Source organism: Cynocephalus volans, chromosome 4 (genome assembly GCF_027409185.1).
Source record: "Cynocephalus volans isolate mCynVol1 chromosome 4, mCynVol1.pri, whole genome shotgun sequence".
Classification (NCBI taxonomy): domain Eukaryota; kingdom Metazoa; phylum Chordata; class Mammalia; order Dermoptera; family Cynocephalidae; genus Cynocephalus; species Cynocephalus volans.
The window spans coordinates 52437694-52448032 of record NC_084463.1 but is presented as its reverse complement, the minus strand read 5'-3'; positions in this window follow the sequence as shown (position 1 = coordinate 52448032).

Below are 10339 nucleotides of genomic sequence, written 5' to 3'. Positions count from 1 at the left end.
TTTCACACAGGAGCTGTCCCAAGATTGGTCCCAACCCGCCACTTCCAGTACTGAAGATATCCTTGAGTGGATAACTGAATTGGCCTGGCAAGGGGTCCTCTGCGACTACACTCCTGATGAGGTTCTTCTCTTCTTTTCTCTTTTTATTACGCACCCTTTTCCTCTCCTAACCAAATTAGCCTTCTTCTTTCTCCTACTCCCTTCTATACCATCTACACATGCTACCTCCTGTACACAATGTGAAACCACGGTAATGGTTGCAGGATCTGGGTGGATTGTGAGGTCACAGGTGTTAGCTAGACTTAGGGGGGAGCCCCCCGAAAAGATATTCTCAGCCCTAACACACTCCTGCTGTGTGTTATGACCAGTCAGATGCCATTAGCTGTACACATGACAAAAAAACATCCTGGCAGAAGTAGTTCTACAAAATAGATGGGGCCTAAACCTGCTAACAGCGGCGGGGGCGGGGCTTTTTCTATTCCTAAGGGAGGAATGCTGCTTTTACACACACAAATCCAGCAACCAAATGGCTAAAAAGGGACAGGCTGCAGCAGACTCCTGGGACAATTGAAGTGGGCTATGGAAATGGACCCCCTGGCTGGTACCATTACCAGGACCCTTAACCATGACAGCCTTCTTCTTCTCGGTCCCTGCCTCTTTCAGTGTTTCTCTAATTTCTCACAGGAAAGCATGCCAAAGGTAACTGAACTCTTCATGGGAGGAGGGAGATACCAGCCTGTCCAGGTCAGAGACCGGGAAGAACATGGCTCACCCACAATAAACCAACAGGATGTTTTGTTTCACCTGGTTTTGCCAGCTGAGATCTTTCCTCTCCACCCACCTCCAGCAGGAAGTAGCTTCAGAAGAATGAGACCTCCACCCTTTCCCCCTTTTTTCTATACTGAAAAGGCAGGAATAATAGATCGGCAACATAACCAGTGTCATTTTAGACAAACACAAGTACAATATGGTCCATCCAGCTCCTTTCCTCGCTTCCTTGTTCTCTTTTACAAGGAGCCTCATGGATTAGGAGCAAATGAAACTTTTGGCATTCCCACATGCACAGAACTCTCCATTCCCATGACCTAACTCAGTCCCAACCCCAGAATTACATCACCCACCTCTTGTCACCATCAAACCAATACAAGCTCTAACTGCTCTAGGTTACCTCCATGTTCAGGACAGCCTGGCAGATTTCTTTCTTTAACGAAGCTTGACCTGTCCCCAGCATTTTGGCTCACTTTCTTCCAAAATTCTGCTCAAATTATCCAAAAAATGGAAGCACAGTAGAGACACACTTCTGTTAATTACATGAGGCCATTTTACTACCATATCAAACGCATACTGAGAAATCACAAAGAAAAAAATCAGGCCAATTATTCTTGTAAGTCTAGGTTGAAAATCCTTCAAAAACAATACAACCACACAGAATTCAGCAACATATAAACATAATTATCCCCCATGGCAAAATTAAATTACCAGGAATTCCAGCTTTTGTGCAGTGGAATCACACATCTGCTCTTCTTGAAGGTCACTGACCTCTGACAATCTAAACCTTTAAAGCACATGTGGGCGTCCCCTTTCCCATGTTCGTGGCTCACACAGACACATCAGTTCCAGCCCGTGTGAGACCAGCCAAGATTGCTCCAACAAGTGCTAGGAACCCTGTCCTGACTCCCAGGGTTCACCCATGACACGGGGGTTCCTCTTTCATCCAGGCATTAACCATCAGGGGCACAGAATCCAAACTCAAAACCTCAGGATCAGTGTCCAGAGAGCCCTAGGGTCCAAAAGTTTCAGGCGAAGATGGCATGAGTAGGGGAAGCAGCACGTGCACAGAAGCAACATGGAGCAGCCCTTCCCATAGTCCTGTGCCGATTACGTCACTGGAGAACAGACTACCTTTCCCTGGAAATTCTCCATCTTCACTTAGGAACCAAAGAGGAAAAACATTTTGCTTATTTTCTCAGGAGGGAATCTTGTTACCAGGAGACCAGGACCTGCTGAATAAGGGCTGGCCTCTATCTGACAAGACATGAAATTCTGGTTCTTTATTAAATAAAGCGGCAGAGTTGTAAGATAGGTGTGTTGGAGTGAGCTGGACTGAAGCCATGTTGGGACCTAAAACTCATAGCCTTTAGGGACCAAAGAAAAAGACATGTTAATTACTTTGATATAGTCACTGCAAACAATATAAATGTACCAAAATATCACATTTTACTTCATAAATATGTACAGTTATCATGGGTCAATTAAGAAAAAAAAGTTAAAAATCCAGAGACAGAAGTAGATTACAGGTTATGAGAAACTGAAGGGGAGGTAATACTGGGGAGTTATCGATTCGAGGGAGGGTACAGAGATCACGTTTAGGATGCCAGAAAAAGCATTGAATACATAGAAGTGGTGTTTACACAGCATTGTCAATGTGTTTAATTTTATGCAATTGTATGTTTAAAAATGCTTAAAATGGCAAAGCTTTTGTTATATTTATTTTACAGTAATAAAATGTATTAATAATAAAAACACCAAACACTTACTGGTATGATATCATGGATCCCTTAAATATAGAATGAAAAGCAGGGGTTGGTGGGGGCAACCAGTGACTATATTTGTTAGTGAGTCTCAATCTTCTGTCCATAAAAATGGGGACAGTAATACATATTTGGATGTGTAGAACTCACCCTAAGCCCATCTTTCTAATATAAAGACCATGAATAAAATCCCTTTTCTGTCTCTAATAAGGAAAGGAGGCTCTGGAATGTTACCTAAATCTTTCCACACTGACCATGTGTTGTAGTTTTCATTGTTCAAGTTTACACTTCTTTTGTCTGAGTTACTCTTGTTTTGCTTTTGTTATTATTGTATGTACAGTAGTTTTCTCAATATTATTTATGACTCTATTTCTTATGTACACAGACTTGATTAATATTTGTACATTGATCTTCTATCCTATTACTTTCCTGAAGTTGTTTTTTAGTTTTACTAGCATTTTGTGAATTCCTTACAATTTTCTAGATACAAGATCCTGTCATCTGTGAAGGAAGATGATTGTACTTCCTTTCCAATGTAGATGCTTTTTATTTATTTCTGTTGCCAAATTGTCCCGGCTAGCACATCTAGTACAGGAATATGTAGATGAAATGAGAATGGATATACTGACCTTGTCGTTGATCCCAGAAAGTAAGTATACTGGCTTTCGCTATGAATTATAATGTTAGTTGTGGGTTTTTTGTTTGTTTGTGAATTTGTTTATATTTTAATGCCATTTACATGTTGTTCATGTTTCCTTCTATTCCTATGTTAAATGGTTTCATCATAAAACAATATTAAATTTCTCGAATTCACCTTCTGCATGTTTGGAGACGGTTGTGGTTTTGTTTGTTATTGTATTGATATGATATATTATATTAAATGGTTTTTAGCTGTTAACCAACCTTCTATTTCTGAGAATTTAACTTGGTCATGGGGAATAATTATTTTATATGTTGTTGAATTCTGTTTGGTTGTATTGTTTTTGAAGGAATTTGTATCTATACTTACAGGATAAGCTGATTTGAATTTTTTTCCTTGTAATCTCTCAGTATGCTTTTGGCATCATAGTAAAACCGCCTTATGTAATGAAGGTAAAAGTGTCTCTACTGTGTTCCTGTTTTTTAGACAGTTTGAGCAGACTTTATGTTAAATCTTCTCCAAATGATTGGTAGAATTAAATGGTGAAGTTTCTGAACAAAAACTTTTCATTGTGTGTACTAGTTGTTTATTATTAAAACACTTGTAATAGGTCTACTTAGAATTTTTATTATTTTCTTGAGAAAGTTTCAGTACTTTCCAACTTTCCAGGAATTTCTCCATTTTATTTAAATTATCTAACATTGGCATACAATCCTACACATTATTCTTCTCTAACATTATCTTTGTTTTTGTAAGTTTGGTAGTAATGACGTCTTTAATTTTTGATTTTACTTATTTGAGTCCTCTCTCTTTGTTTTCTTTTTTGCCTTGGACTACCTAAAGATTTGTCAATTTTTAAAAATCTTTTATTAACGTGCTTTTAATGTTATTGTTATCCTTTATAGTTTTTTGTTTCCCATTCCATTCCTTTTGCATGTGTGTGATTTTATTTTTTTCTTTTCTTATGCTTACTTTAGATTGTTTGCCTTACTATTTTCAGTGTATTTGGGGGGAAGCCTAAGTCATTATTTTGAGATCATTGTTCATTTTTAATATACATATTCACATGTATAAATATACATCTAATCACTGATTTAGCAGGTTTCCAAGCTTATTTATTCTTTTTTACTGATAAATAAACACTTCATTCATTATAAAATGTTCCTCATTTTCTCTATTGAATTTTTATGTTTTAAAATCTATTTTTGTTTTGTTTCCCAACATATCTGATCACTGTTTATAGGTACCAGTTATAGTTGGCTACATCTGCTTGATACAAATAGAGGAGTTAAGCTGCAAGGGACTCTAAGTTTTATTGCTTCTGTAAGAAATCATTGCAAACATAATGGCTTTAAACAGCCAAGATTTATTCTTCCACAATCCTGAAGGACAGAAGTACGAAATCAGTATCATTGGATTCATATCAAACAGAGATGGGGAGATGACAGCAGTGTGAAACACCTTCAAAATTTTAAGCAGAGGGCTTTTGGAGACCATTGAACCGACAGAGCTAGGTGAAGAGAGAGGGCTGAGTCTAGATGGAGAGCAGGAGACAGAGCCCAGCCCACTTGGAGGACCTCGCCTGCGACTTTGACTGAGCGCACAAAACATTTTCCAGCCCGTAGAGCCGTGTAGTGTCCCGCTTATTGCTCTCTTCATCTTTTGCAAGCATCACGATCTTCCCCCCACCCGCTCCCATCCCCACACTGCATGTGGGGTGCTGTATTTATGCAAGCACCGTGGAGTATATGCATATATGAAGACTGCTATTTCTCACGCTCACTTTCTCTGCATTGCTCATTCCTCTCCAGAACTCTGCCTTCAAATTCCTGTGGCCTCAATTCTCTGAACCCCCAGTATGGTCATTTCAGCTCAGCACATCTCCATGCTTCTGTGTGGTGTGGACCGCTGGAGCACACTGAGAGACCCATCAGACTTAGCTTTCTTGTTCTCCATTTAAATATAATCTTCTTACCTCAGTGGTTGAAGAGAAGACGACATACTTCTCACTCGCTTTTACATTCAGGTCAACAAGGGGTGCGAGTTTCTGCTCAGAGTGATTCATGAACCGAGGCTGTTTCTGGTTCTGCACTCTTAGAGTTACTTCATCTAGAGCACAGTTCAGTTTGCACACTGGTTCTTCTATGCTTTATTGGAGGTTACTCACGGGCGATAACTTGTCTTCTGATGCTGCATAACTGTAAGGGAGCATAGAAACAGGGGGATGGGATGGAACATTTATCTTCAACACACTTAGCATGGTCCCTGCCCATGACAGGAGATGTCTGCTCTCCCAAGTCAAGTCAGAAGGAAATTTGTCAGCACCTAAATTGGTAGAAAAGTAATTCCCCAAGAAAGATAAAGCTGGACATTATTCCCATTGGTTAGGACAGATCTTCATTAGTAATAAACTATAGTAGTAGGAAAAATAGTAAGGAAAAGTCAATTTCAATTTGTACCAATGTGACTGGACATTTTAAAGTGAGTATGAGAAATGACAGGGCAGCCAGGGGATCAGTCCCATTTGAGCTGTGAATAAGTGCAAAATCAGGAAGGGGGTTGGCTCATGTAAAATGCATCTGAAATTCTAACCCCTGGTTTATCACCATTTTTTTCTTATCTTGTTGGGGAACACTTTACTCTGTCTGTTCTCAGGTGATCTTCAAGACTTCCTCCACCAGCCTGTTAGCCATTTATGAAGAGTATGAGGAATTCATTGTGGGAATGAAGCAGATTGGAGAGTCCACAAACCAACAGTGAGAAGAAAGAGACAGTAAAGGGGTAACAATTCGCCTGCAATGCGTTCTGATCACAGCCTGCAGGTCCTGGTGCCAGAATGCCTCACTCAAACTGCATCAGAAAAGACAAGTCAGAGAGGGAGAAAGCATTCAGTTCTTAAGAGGAGAGGCATTAAGAGTTAGGATAAAGGTGAAGAAAGAAAGAGTTCTGAGAAGGAGAGAACGGAGAGCTCCTGATAAGGGTGAATCCAGCACTTCTGTGGCACATCTGAGTAACCTAAGGTGCCCTGCACTGTCAGGCACCTGAAGCTCCTTTCTTTCACCCTATTGTCAACATTTACTCATGGTGACCCCACTTCACATATTCTATTTGAATAACGCATGCTGGTGCATTTGGGCTAAGATTTTTATTTTAGGCCTGTGGCCAAGGAGTCTCTCTCTCTCTCTCTCTCTCTCTCTGTCTCACACACGCACACGCACACACACGCACACACGCATGCAAGCACAGTAGGAAATAAGACCTTTCTTTTTACATGCAGATTTCTGTGATGACCACATTACAAGGAAGTGGCAACTTGGTGAACACATTTCAATGGCAAAAAAAAGTGACTAAGAATAATTTGTGGATTTCATGTATTTTTGAAATTCAGCCCATGGTAAGAAGTACATTTCATATTACAACCCACTACACAATTGTACAGCCTTGAACAATTGAAGCGTATTATCACACATGAAAAACTGAAATATACAGGGTGTGATACTGTCTGATATATTATTTTTCATTACATTTCAAATAAAAATATATGAATCTTGGGTTGGCCATTTAGCTCAGCTGGTTAGAGTGCAGCATTGTAACACCAAGGTCCAAAGTTCCGTTCCTCATAATGGTCAGCTGCCGTATGTGTGTGTGTGTGTGTGTGTGTGTGTGTGTGTGTGTGTGTATTTATCTGAAGGAAACGACATGCTCCACAATCATGGATGTGTTAAATAAACCAAAAGAGACATTAGAAACACTAATATGACTGAAAATGAAAATTCAATGTACAAAATTTGGAAGACAATTAAAGTGAAACTTACAGGTAAGTCTATAGATGTAAATATATTTAAAAAGAATGATCTCAAGTCAGTAATCTAAACTTACATGTGAAGACACTGAAAGAGGAAGAGCAAGTAAAGGTTAACGTAAGCAGAAGGAAGAAAAGAACCATGGCTGCAGGAGATAAGAATGAAGTACATAATGGGAAAAGAAAAAAGAACAGAACACCAAAATTAGGCTCATGAGAGATTAAGAAACTGACAAATACTTAGCAAGACCACAGAGAGATAAAGAGAGACGGAGACAGAGAGAGATTTACCATCAACTCTTCCCAAATTCTCCCCAAAATAACTGTTGTAGAGATGCTTTTTCACTCATCCCCTGCATTAGTATTATTATGGTACCAAGATTCTGCAAGACATTACAAGCAAAGAAAAATTCAGAAGAATGTATCTTGTGAATATAGGTGCAAAATTCGGTAAAAATATGAAAGTAAATAGAATCATGCAATATATAAAAATAATTATGCCCCCTGTCAATGTTTCATATATCCCAGGACTACATGTTTGGTTAATAGAAAAAAACTTACATATTACAAAACACTATAAATATAAAATAAGCAAAACCGCACAACATTTCAATAGATGGACAAAACAAAGTCCAACATCCTTCTGGGAAGAAAACATTCAACAAAGGAGGAATAGAAGGGAACATCTTCAAACTGATGAAGAGCATATGAAAAACCCACCGCTCACACTATTTTTAATGGTGAAAGTTCACATGCTTATTTTCTAAGATTGGGAGCAAGAGAAACAATCCACACTCAAGACACCTTTTCATCATCGTACTAGACAGAAAACCTGGCAACAAGTAAATTAAAGGCATCTAGATTGGAAAGAAAGTACAATTTTTGTATTTTCAGTTGACATGTTTTTGCATGTAGAAAAGTATAAGGAATTAATAAAAAACTGTTAGAGTTCTGAAAAGTAAGCAAAGACAAGATCAATAAACAAAAATCAATTGTATTTATGTCCACAAAAATAAATAATAGAAATATAAAATTGAAGAAACACTTCTAGTTAAAATAGAATCAAAATAAAACACTTAGAAATAAGTTTAAGTTTAACAATAGAAGTGTATACTTGAACAGGTAAAGCTACAATAGGTGGCTAGTGTGGAAACACTTAGGTATCATCCCTGAGCCTCGTCTCCTTGGAGGAGAGAACTCTACCTTCTTAGGTGAAGAAAGGGGATTGCATTATTGGTCTTTATGTTAATAGAGGTGGGCTCAGGGTGAGGTCTGCACATCTAAATGTATTACTGTCTCCATTTCTGTGGACAGAAGTTAGACGTACAAAGAGGGGGAATGACAAACTTTCTCCAGAGTGTGAAAGATCAGGCAGTGACTCCCGCCACCCAATCCCTGACAATCATCCTGTGTTTTAAGAATCCCCACATACCATACCAATAAGTGTTTGAGAGAGAGGTATGGGATTTAGGAGTTCAAGGATATAGTTGTATAGGTTCTAAAGTCTGAGACAAGCAGGCTGTGGTAAGATCAAGGCTGAGTCCCCTGGATCTGCAATTAGAATCACTGAGGGGAAGTTGAAGAATCAAAGAAAACACAGGAATTTAAACAATATAGGAAATACATGAGGAAAAGAGAAAACCAGGGATAGGTTTTAAGAATGACCACAGCCTCTCACACATCGCATCCACACACCCCCAATGATCACCCTTCTTTTACTCTGCTCCACATTCTGACACTCAAGCCCATATCAACTCTGATTTCTCAAGCTAGGCATTTTTGCACTTTCTGTGGTTTTTCTTTGTTTGGTGGCTGGCCAGTAATGGGATCTGAACTCTTGATGTTTGTGTTATCAGCACCACATTCTCCAATGTGAGGTAACAAGTCAGCCCTATTTCCTGTTTTAAGAGGAACTTCAACATAGCAGAAACTTTGATAAACCCCTGTAAAGATCTCCTTGCCTGTTTTGCTGCAGAAAACGGAGAATAGGCAAAGTTCATGTCCACCAAACACACACACAAACACGCACTCACACAACCCATATTACTAAAATTTGATTTAATGAAGGGACAGATGGGTTAATGGAAAATGGGAACTTCTGAGCAATTAATTATCAGACACTGTAAACGTAAATTGGCACGAGGATTAAGAAATGCATCTGCCCTATGACCACGCTATTTTATTTCACTATACACTAGAGCAGTTTTTCTAACTGTGTAATACAGTGCATTGAGATGCACCAATTAGTTTACTGGATGAGAACGAACATCTCAATGTTTTGGGAGAGAATTACCATGTCGATTTTTTTTAACACATTTAAAATAAAATAGAGATATGATTATTTTCATACTTAATTTTTTCTTCTTTTAAAAATTGAATCATAATTGATTATACATATATTGATCAAATCAATATTACTAGTATGTATATTGTTACAAATCACACTTGTTCTTTACGGACAACGGGCCAATCTCTCCCCATCTTTCTCTCCCTCCCTCTCTCCCCTCCCAATACCCTAGATTTCTTCTCCACTTCTGAAAGAGTAATGGTTAGTCTGTTGATTTGTTGCCTAGATGATCTGTCCAATGCTGAGAGGTGTGTTCAGGTCCCCCAGCATTATCATAGAGCAGTTGCTTCCTCTGTCACTCTGGAATGGGTCTCTGGAGAGAGACATCCTCTTCTTTTCTTTGGTCTCTGCCAGTTACTCTCCTTGTGTCAATGCACTCCAGTGACTGGCAGACTGTCTGCGTGGTGGTTGTGATGTCTAACCACTTTTGCGGCAGCTGTGATTACTGTGGTAGCTATGGTGGGCCACCCACATGGGGGTGATATTTTTGGCATGCTCCTTGGCCCTGGCAGTGTGCCTCATTGTGGGCAGGGAACCCAGTCCCTGGATCCATACCCCTGGCCCCTGGGCAGGGTCTCAAGGCACTGGCGGTGTGCCTGGTTGTGAGAGTGGATTCTGGTTTCCAGCTCCATACCCCAGACCCTGGGGCAGGTCCCCTAGGTGCTGGGGGTGTACAGGGATGTGTGCAGAGTGTCTGATCCTCAGCTCCATACCTCAGGTCCCTGGGCAGGCCCCAAGATGCTGGTGGTGTGCTTGGGCTGAAACTAATTATTTGTCCTTTGCTTACTTCTAAAACAGGTTAGGGCCAGCCCATGGCTCACTTGGGAGAGTGTGGTGCTGATAACACCAAGGCCATGATTTTGGATCCCTATATAAGGATGGCTAGTCAGCTTACTTGGGAGAGTGTGGTGCTGACAACAACGAGTCAAGGGTTAAGATCCCCTAACTTTTTTTTTTTAAAAGTTATGGGGAGTGTGGTGCAGATAAAACGGGTTAACTTCCTGTGGGAACCAGTAGTT